General features: G+C 47.4%; 1 long non-coding RNA gene across 1 annotated transcript; it reads left to right on the top strand.

Annotated features, from left to right (window-relative positions):
* The first annotated feature begins 2,582 nt into the window (after nucleotides 1–2,582).
* Nucleotides 2,583–9,441, top strand: LOC113944770. Its single transcript, XR_003526789.1, has 3 exons — nucleotides 2,583–2,593; nucleotides 2,911–2,913; nucleotides 9,325–9,441. It is a non-coding gene; the product is annotated as an uncharacterized LOC113944770 (long non-coding RNA).
* Nucleotides 9,442–9,777: the final 336 nt, after the last annotated feature.

Genomic DNA, 9,777 nt, shown 5'->3' with positions numbered 1-9,777 from the left:
AGCTGTCTCACAAGCCCTCAGGGATGCTCACAGGCTGTCATCAGTGTCCACTTTGACTGGGTTCGTGGGCCACCCCTCATTAAGCCTTGATTTTGACACCTGTAATAAAAGAGCCACGTTCATCCTTTTGGAAACTTGGGGAAACCCCCAGAGCTGCAGCAGAGATTAAATTTCATCCTTCATGTTACAGGGGGAAGCTGAAATGTGTGTTTGTCCCTTAAAAGACAGAAAAGTACCCTTTGGGGAGCCTTTCTCTTTCGTAAGCAAGAGGTTGAGAGGGGTCAGAGAGCTCCTGACGCCTGTGAAGGATTTTGGCCTTCAGCTTGATGTTGGTTGTTAAAAATATTTTCCCAGATGTATTAATACAACCAGACTGGATTGCATCTGAGCTGAACATTGTGAGCCTCAGGCAGGACATAAATATAGAAGCAAAACAGCCTGACATAAGAGTCATCTGTCCTCTTGTACACAAGAAGTGAAGGGGAAAGAGAGGGAACTTATTCTGTTGCAATTTTTAGACACTTCCAGGAATTAGCCTGAGCCTCAGAGAGAGCCTGCATGGGGGTCCTGGGGCACAGAAGCCCCCATATATCCCTCTCAGCCCCTGGTGTACTATGTCACAGGACTGCACATTTAGCACATTTTTGACTCAGGGTTAGATTTGCCTAGACAAGGTCTGCAATCAGGAATGACTATTTGTATGATGTGTTTGCCTAACAGGATTACCCTTATCATAATTATATAGCAACCTGGCCTTGGCAGAGCAAACCCCAAAGGCTCAGGGGGTCAAACCCTTGCCTCCATTGCCCCAAATATGCACAGCACAGCTTGTCTCTTATCATGCAATATATAGCCCTGCTTCAGCTGGTATTCAGATTTTGGAAAGAGCAATTGTGCCATGTACTGCTGCCTGCTGACATCACACTTGGCATTTCTCTCTCTGCACCTGAAAAAAAAAAAATCAATAATATTCAAAGGTTAGAAAAATGATGCAGTGCTTTACAATTAGCAAATGGGATGCCTTCCCTGGTGGGAGTTGCTCTGAGAAGGTGCCTGATTGAATTCAGTGTGAATTTGTTGCCCTCTGGCTCCATAAGAAACAATGAGTTGCCTGCTTTTGAATTGTACATTTTAAAATCATTACAAAATCATCTGCTCATCCATAAAAGTGTACCTGTGATTATTAAAGTTTGCTAACTTAAAAGACTTGAGGGAGGTGCAGGATGAAAGCTCAGTTTTCCCACAGATAAGTAGGACAAAGGCTTTGCTAAAGCAGAGCCTGACCCCACTGGTCTTATCCACCCAGGCTTATCCACTACAGTTTCTGGCCAGGCTGGGGACACCTCCTGGCTCCCTGTTGGTGTCATTTTAACCCCAGCACTTCTCAGGCCAGCTGACGTGAGCCTGTCCTTACCAGCTCCCAGGCTATTTGCAGAAGCAGAACCTGCCGCTCGCTATGTGTCGGTTCCAAAACAAGCAGGATCCTCTATTTATAATGTGCTATAATTGGCCTGAATGAAACCTGTGGTTCTTCAGGCCCCAGGGCCCCAGGACTGCTGATGCAGTGGCACCCTAATTCCAAGGGATGCTGCTGGGAATGCCAAAATGGCTCTGCATAAAGCCGAGGGATGTGTAGGTACATAGTATGAGTGGTACATTCGCAGGCTCCTGGTTTCTGGAGCAGGCTGTACTCGTCAGGGTTATGTAGATCCCCTTCTCTAGATAAGATCTGGGGGGATGGAGCCTCTTTGAAGCAAAGCAGAGAGATATTTTTGTGCTGCAGCAGCTTCACTGTGTAAATGCTTGGGTTGCCACGGGGAGCATTACCTTTTTTTCTTCCAAGGCATTTATAACTGGGATGTGAGCAGGGCTCTGCGACTCAGAAATTATCTATTCAACCATTGGGCCTAAAAGATTTGAGTTCACCTGTGATTAGTGTATATTTAATTGTGGTGGCGTGTGTGGCTGCTCAGACCCTGCTGTTCAGTATGGAACTGTTCTGACCTCGTAGCTCGTTACAGGACAAACTCCTGTCTAAGACAAAGAAAAGCAGCCACCTCACTTTTGTTTAGGGGCCGGTACATACAGTATAATGCTCACCCAAGGGTTGATTTGGTCTGTCTTTGCTATATAAACTTCTCTGCCATCTGAATCGTAAAACACAATAGATATAAGGCCAAGCAGAAAGATTAAAAAAAGAATTGGCTAATGCTTTGCGTGTCTTAGAGGACTTATTTTTATTCCCATTTGTTCATTCTCACTGCTCTTGGCTGCCGCTGGGGCTGTTGAAATAACAAACAGGGATGAAGAAAGAGGGCAGCTCTGCCGTGAGCTTCCTTCGGTGGGAAGCGGTTGCGGTGCAGTAGTTAACTCTAACAGCGACTGCAGCCTCCATGGCTTTGTGGCCTACATCCCAACAGGAAAACTGCCTTGTTTCTGTCAAAAAAGAGATTGGATTATCAGCCCAAAGCCTTTTTGATGCGAAGTGGTGTTTAGAAAGAGTCTGTCTTTCCCTTTTGCTTTGTAAAAAAAGTAGTCAGAAGTGTTCTAGCGCTGCCTGCTGCTGCTCTGCTGCCAAGAAAACCTCCCGGGTGTGGTGATGAGGCCTCCGTAACATTTCCGGTTTCTCTGTAATTATTTTCTAATTAAGTTTTCAAATCCAAGTACAATCATGAGGTTAAACCATAGTGAGTTCACAGTAGGGTCTTTCCGTTTGCTTTTTCTTTTTCTAAATCAGTAGCTGTCCCCTACGTGGAGGTGATAGATAATTATGTGCATATGAAGGTGCTCAGAATCAGGAAAGCAACACCTTTTACCTGCTGAATTCAGCACTAGCATCACTTTATGCAACTTTCTATTTGGAAGCACTGCTTTTGCAATTGTAACTGCCTGATCAGATTTGTCCATTAGTGTGTCTACTCACGGCTTATTAAGTGGCTGGGGCATTAGGGTGCAGCTCCCCTTGACAGCATTTTCCTCTGCTCCTCCACATGCAATTTAGGGAAATGGGAGTAATGATGTTTCCAAGGTGTTGCCAGCGTTTTTTGATGCCTCCAGATCAGAAATCAGAAATAAAAAAGGTCTAAAAAGATGATGCAAGGTAATGGGGAGATGAGATACATGACAAAAATAAGTCACGTGTAAATAGTGAAGCTGAGAAACACCCAAGCCCAGCTGCTAAGCACAGGACAAAGGTTGGCTTGCTCCCTGCCCCTACCTGAGCTGTGCAGGGGCCCCAGTGATCTCCTCCCCTTTGGCTCTGCTCCCTGGACCTCTCCTGTAGCCCTGCTTGGATACCGGGACCAGGACAGGGTCACTGGACTCACCATCACCTTCCATCTCAGCAGCAGGGCTGCCCACAGTGGAGCAGCCACCACTGACCTGAACAGTGTGTTTGGAGGTTTTTTATTGCAGAAAAGTGTGAAGCACACTTGGACAAGGTTTTGGGCTCCTTCAGAGTTTTTTGCAGAGCTGCAGGTCTGGGCAGAGCTGGTGCCTGTGCTGGCCCCCCAGCCCATCTGTGTACCCCCCACACACCAACATGGTCCCTCTCAGGTGAGGGTTGTTTGGTGGCTTTTGGGAGTGCTGATGTGTGGCAGCTCACTCGGAGGTGGGTACAGCAGCATCTCCTGAAACACCCAACCATGCAAGTGGGAGTTTAACTCATGATAAGGAGCATTACAGGAGACAGACAAAATACTCAGGCTCCCCTCTTCACATCTCTTCTCTGTTGCTGCCAGCCTTTAGCCCCACTCTCCTGCCCCAAAATCAGGGATAGCAGAATCCTGTGTCCCAGTTTACAGCCAGGTGTTTCAGCTTAAACTAGTGAGGAAAGTGGGTTGAGGCTAATATATTGGTGTGCTAGAGGAACGTAAGCCTTGGAGTAATGCCTGTGCTTGGGAGAGGTAATGCCATTGAGTTGGGTTGGGTTGGGTTTTGTTTGGTTTGGTTTCTTAAGTGATGTCAGCCTTTGAGATCTCTTAGACTTGTGTCTGAGTTAAACCCACAGGAAATGTAAGATTTTGTATCAGTTTACCCTGGAAATCTTACTGCTGTCTCTGAGGCTCAAGTGCTCCTGGAGGCAGCCTGCCCTTGCAATTCATGTAGTCTGTGAAGCAGAAAGAAAAATATACTGGCCAGGGTTCAAGTACCTTTCTTGGTTGTCTTGGTGATAAGTGCCTGATAAGAGTTCAAGGTCTTTGCTTGCTTGTGTAGAATAAAAGCAGCTTTTCTTAAGTTATGGTTGGCATCCATGGTCTCCCAGAGGGTGCTGATCAGTTGTTCCCAATGTCTGGGCTGTTCTTAGTGAGTAAGACAAGGTTATGCTGTGTGGGTTTTAGTTTGTCCTACAACAGAGGTGACCCTACAGGTTTTCAGTCTCTGGCACGCTGTAGTGGCTATGCCATGGCAAGCATTTGGGATAAGCTGACTGTGTCCTCTGGAGGGTTGGGGCTTTGTGGAAGGAGTGCAGGATGGTGGCACAAGCTGACTGCAGTTGGTAGCCCACTGCACTGGTCCCTGGAAGCAAGCCAAAGATAGCTGCTGTGTTAGCACCATCATTAGGTTTCAGAGTTGACAGCTTGTGGAGATGTAAAGGCAAGGTAAGCCTTCTTGGTGCTGCCACTTCCAGCTTTTGTTGTCTGGGGAAAAAGGGAATGGTTCTCTGATGCTTGGTTTGTGCTCTGAGAGACTAAGCATGTCTGAGGGCTGGGGTTTTTTTAGCAGGAGTGTGTGGATGGTGGTGTAGGGAGAGGTGAGGCGAGGTCAGAGCAGTGGGATGGAACATTCAGGCTTGCTCTCAGGGCTCCAGTGGGCTGAAGCAGATGTCAGAAGCTGAAGTCTTTGGGTCACCTGCAGTGGTGAGGATGGAGGTGCATCTACTGCTGTCTCCAGCCCATGCTCTCATGAGGGTTCCCCAGCCCCGTCTGCCTGACGCCATGGGAAACTTCCCAAAGCTGGAGCCTCAACTGCCCTTGTTTCTGTACAGGCCGTTTAGTCATTTCCCACTTATAAACAAACATTTTAGAGACACTGCAGGAGCTGAGCCACCAAGAGGACAAAGCTCCATTGCTTTTAAAGCAGCTTGTTCCTCAGTGAGTTTTATCATGCAGCGGCTCAGCCACTGATGAACTGAAATCACGCTCTGCTTGTGGTACAGGGAACAGGAAAATGTCCTTCTGGAGGCCAGTCTTTCAGTCTTCAGCTTGAACATTTTAAGTGTTGTAACTGAGGTGCCTTTTTTCTGAGATTTTTTTTTTTAAGGAAAAAATTATTTTATTTTTCCTTTTTTTTTTTTTTTTAGTGAGGCCTGGGTTTGTCTCACTACCTTTCCACTGATGAGCCCATGCTGTCTTGAGAGCTCTCCTTCCTTACATGCAGAGGTCTCCCTGGATTTCTCTGAGGACACTTGCATTGACAGAGCAACAGAGATCTGAAGTGTGGTGTTTGCTGCAAACTAAAGGCAAACAATTCACCTCAGTCCTTGAAAAAGGAGGAATCTGCTCACCCATGTTTAACTGCTCTCTGGATTCTGCGCTTTTCTAACCTTCATTTCCACTTGTGTGACCTGCCCAGAGGTGTGGGCTCACATGTTACTCCTGCTGACCCGGGCAGGACATCGTGTGCCTGGCGCTCCGTCTCGCACTGACGTGGTTCTTGAAAATCCAATGTGACTGAGGGCATCCAGAGCTTGGGGGTGAGTTGTTGCCAGGTCTCCTGGAGCACTACCCAGCAGTGCTGGAAACAGCCTCGGGGATAAACACTCATGTAAATGATCAGGCAGACCCTTCCTCAAGGAGGGTCTCCCAAGACAATGTTTGTAGGGCTTAAAGTGGAAAATTGTTTCACCAAAAAAATTCCAGACAGAGGGATAAGTAGTCAAAAAAACAGTGGGAAGTTTTAAAATAAAATTTTAAACAGCATATTGGACATTTTAATTGAGAGATTTATTCTTGTCTCATTAAAAAAAAAATAAATCAAAACTCTGTTATTTACCTAAAAGCTGTATCACGAGGGGTGGAGGCTGCCAGCATGAGGCACGCAGAGCTGTGGGGCTGAGCCAGAGCTCCTGGGTACCACCTCTCCTGCTCTGCCCTCAGGCTGTGGGCTGGCACAGGCACAGAGCTCCTTCCTGCCCACCGGCAGCCTGATAAACACGGCTGGCTTGTGCTCACTGCTCAGCACAAGCTGGGTCAGGCACCTGATAAATCTAAGCCAAAAAACGAAAGTGCGCTGGACTGCTGAGGATGGAGCTGCCGTCAATTTGTTTTTCTTGGCTCAGCAGTTTCCCCTGAGATCTCCATCAGTGAATCGATGCTCGGTGTCGCGCTGTCCTGTCTCAGCTCCTCATCCCGGGAGGTGGGTGTCCTCAGGCTGGCCCTGAGGGACGTGTGGCCTGCAACAGCCACCCAAAGCAGCAGCTTGGGGCTGGCTCAACACTGAGGTTAACTCCCGTCGGAGCTGCCGAGGTTCATTTCAGAGCTCAGTGTGTGCCAGGTGCTCCCTGAACTGAGACACCTACCTGGCTGCCGGTGTGAGGGGTGCGTCACTCTGTTACATAAACATTTTGGGTTCCTTCCAGGTTACTGCACTCCACTAGGAGCTAGAAAATAGCATTTTCTGCAGGACTACCCCTTCTGTAGCAACAGCCTGCTTCTGTTTCCATGAGGCAGATTCGGGTTTTCCGGTGACATTGGTCAGGCACAAAAATCATATGCTCTGAGAGACGCAAACCAACAGTTTTGGCTGCCTTACCCCAAATGTCAGATTGTTTCGGTATTTTTTTTAATGATTTTTATCTTTACAGCTCTTCTTGCTAAGCTATTTAAAACTAGAAAAACAAGAAGCTTGTTGTAATTAAATTGGGACCACGGTACAAATCACCAGGGTTCTTCCCGCCCACGTTCCGGCCAAAGTTGACTTGCGGTGCCTGTTCCAACTTGCAGCAGCTGCGAGTGTATCGGCAGCCGAAGGTTCCCCCCTGCAGCACAGTGACAGCTACTGCAGGTGTCCCACGAGTTGAAGCTCATTTATCCATGTGGATTTTCATGTTAAAAAAAAAATGGTAAAAAAGAAGGCATCTTGCTCTGCTAAGATTCAGAGAAAATTCTACTGACCTCAGTAAAAGCAGATGGGGTTGTTAATGGCATGGAGGAATTGGCAATTATTGGCACTTATTTTCTTTGTGAGGCCCAAGCTGGGGAGTTTCCCAGGGAGATGTGTTAGGCCACAGGTATTGGTATAACAAATACATCCACGAGTCAGCACCAGACACAGTTTTGCCCCTCAGCCATGATAAGACAGAAGAAAAAGAGGGCTAAACGTTTAAATGGTTCAAGGGGCAACTGAAAAAATTAATGGAGAAACTTGCTGAGGAATACTGAGGCAACACTACAGCCCAAGGATGTGCCTAAGAATGAAACTGTTGGAGGTAGTGGGAGTTTTGGGGGAAACATTTTTATTGATTCTCTGTTCTTGTAGTACCCCCTCCTCTGGGTGCACCAAGGATGGATGGACCTTCACCTGATCCAGCCCCCCACACAGCTCTTGTTCTCTTAAAGGCATCTGTGCCAGTGCTTGCCAAAGCATTTGGGTTTTCTGTTGCTGCAGACTCTAACTGAATTTAGGCAACTGCAGGTAAATGTACTACACAGAGGTCACAGACAAAATGCCTTTTCTAACTTCACCTGGTTAGATCCTTTTCTAAAGGAAAATTGAGCTCCTGAGAAATGTACTGGCTTTGTTCATCACTTACACCAAAGCCTGCCCACTGTGTTCATCACCTACACCAAGGTCTGCTGCCCACCTTGTGCATCGCCTACACCAAGGGCATCTACCCGAGCATATACTGACCTGCCCCATTTTAGGGATGCAGTGGGGCTTGACCAGTAGTTGGCAGGGGCTCATAAAGCAGTAAAACTTTGTTCATAAAGCTTTGTTCCCCTCTAACATGCACATACAAACCCCTGAGCTTTAGCTGGCTGCTGGCACAGCCCTCAGCTTAGCATAGACTGTGTTTTCTCATGTGAAATTCAATAAATTCAGCATTTTCAGGACCTCGGCATAATCAGGGTTTTCAATCTTCTCCTTCATTGCCTTCTAATATACCCTCCTAACAATTAACTCTGTGTGTTGGGAGAATGCCAAATGCAGGGTAAAAGACTTCGTTTTTCTTTCCCATAATTAAATGTCGTGTTCGCTGCTGTCTCTCCCACTCGATTAAGTGTCCGTGTATGGTCTAAAATGCTCTTTCGTGAATTAGCATAAAGTCTGTGAGGATTTCAACCAACATTCTACCTCCCGTTGCATCTGTGCAGCTCACAAAGAGCAGTGTTGGCTGGTGCTGGGGGCTGTTCCCCCGGCTTTTTTCGGGGGGCTGGGCTCAGAGAGCGCTGTGAGGCTGCCTGCTCATCTCCCCTCACCCCCTGCCCGGAGCAGTCATGCCTGGATACAGAGCCTGTGACCCTCTGCACAGCGTTGTGGCTGTGCCTGGCTCGCTCCCACAGGAAACTGCTTGGATGTCAGAGGAAAGAGCTTTTTGCTGCAACTCTGTAAAAACCACTTGCAAACCTCTCCCTGGTCTCCATCCGTGCTGCAGGCTAATTGGGGCAGCTAGCTGTTAGGAACCCTTTTCTTTAATTACATCTAAAGATATACTGGAGAAACATTCCCCAAGAGAGACTCTGGCAACATCTACAACACTGCATGTGATGGCAAAAATATAGTAGGGTGTCACTGGACTAAAAGATGTGTGACTTACGGGCTGGGAGGTGCAGTAAGTATCAGAACTTTCTACCAGTTCAGGGTGAGCTGGAAGCGAGATGATGGCTGGGGTCCTCAGCACAAGATAAGCAGCATGGTTGCCCTGCCTGGCAGCCCTGTCCTGGGGAATGGCTCATTCCTGCTTGGAGGGTTTCCCCAAAATACATTCCCTGGAGCTACTGCACTTTTTGCCATATCCCCCAGGGCTGGTCTGTGCTACACAACTCCAGGTAGAGGGTGCTGGTAGGTACTGGGGCAGTGTGACATTATCTAGGGGCATGCTCAACTTCTCAACTTTTCAGCACAGCCCTGGCTCCTGGCGAGAGTCTGTCCTTGTCTCCTTTACATCCTGCAATGCTTAGCCCCACTCTTTACCCTTCAAAATGTTCCTGGAGCCTTTTTCCCCCCCCCACTGTACTCATTTGCTTAAAATCATAGAGTTGTTTAGGTTGGAAAAAGATGTTTAAGACCTTTAAGATCATCAACCCAGCACTGCCAAATCCACCACTAAACCGTGTCCCTAAGAGCCACATCTACACATCTTTTTAATACCTTTAGGGACAGTGGCTCCGCCACTTCTCTGTGCAGCCTGTTTCAATGCCTGATCATCCTTTCAGTGAAGCAATTGTTCCTCATATCTAATCTAAACCTTCCCTGGCACAACTTGAGGGTGTTTCTTCCTGTCCTATTGTTGTTTCTTTAATTGTCATAATTCTTTAATCTTCATAACTTCAGGTTTGTTGCCAAATTCACAAGCAGTCTCTGATACAGGAAGATGGGTCATTATAAGCTGGAAGAAGACTTGGTAGTGAGAGGAACAGAGCTGGCAGATAAACTTGGAATGTGGTTGTGAGTCCCAAGCCCTCCTTGCCCAGAGATGCCTCTGTTGCCTGAGGAGGGATCACACTGGGTGGGATCTCGTACCACTGCTATTTCCCCAGCTCTTCCTGCAGCTCTCTCTATGTCCCTTGGATAAACAGCTGCAGAAAAGGAGCCTTTGTTTCCAGCAGTGTTGGG

This window comes from Corapipo altera, unplaced genomic scaffold (assembly GCF_003945725.1).
Source record: "Corapipo altera isolate COAL_440 unplaced genomic scaffold, ASM394572v1 23, whole genome shotgun sequence".
In the NCBI taxonomy this organism is placed as follows: domain Eukaryota; kingdom Metazoa; phylum Chordata; class Aves; order Passeriformes; family Pipridae; genus Corapipo; species Corapipo altera.
This window is presented reverse-complemented; position numbering and strand designations above follow the sequence as displayed.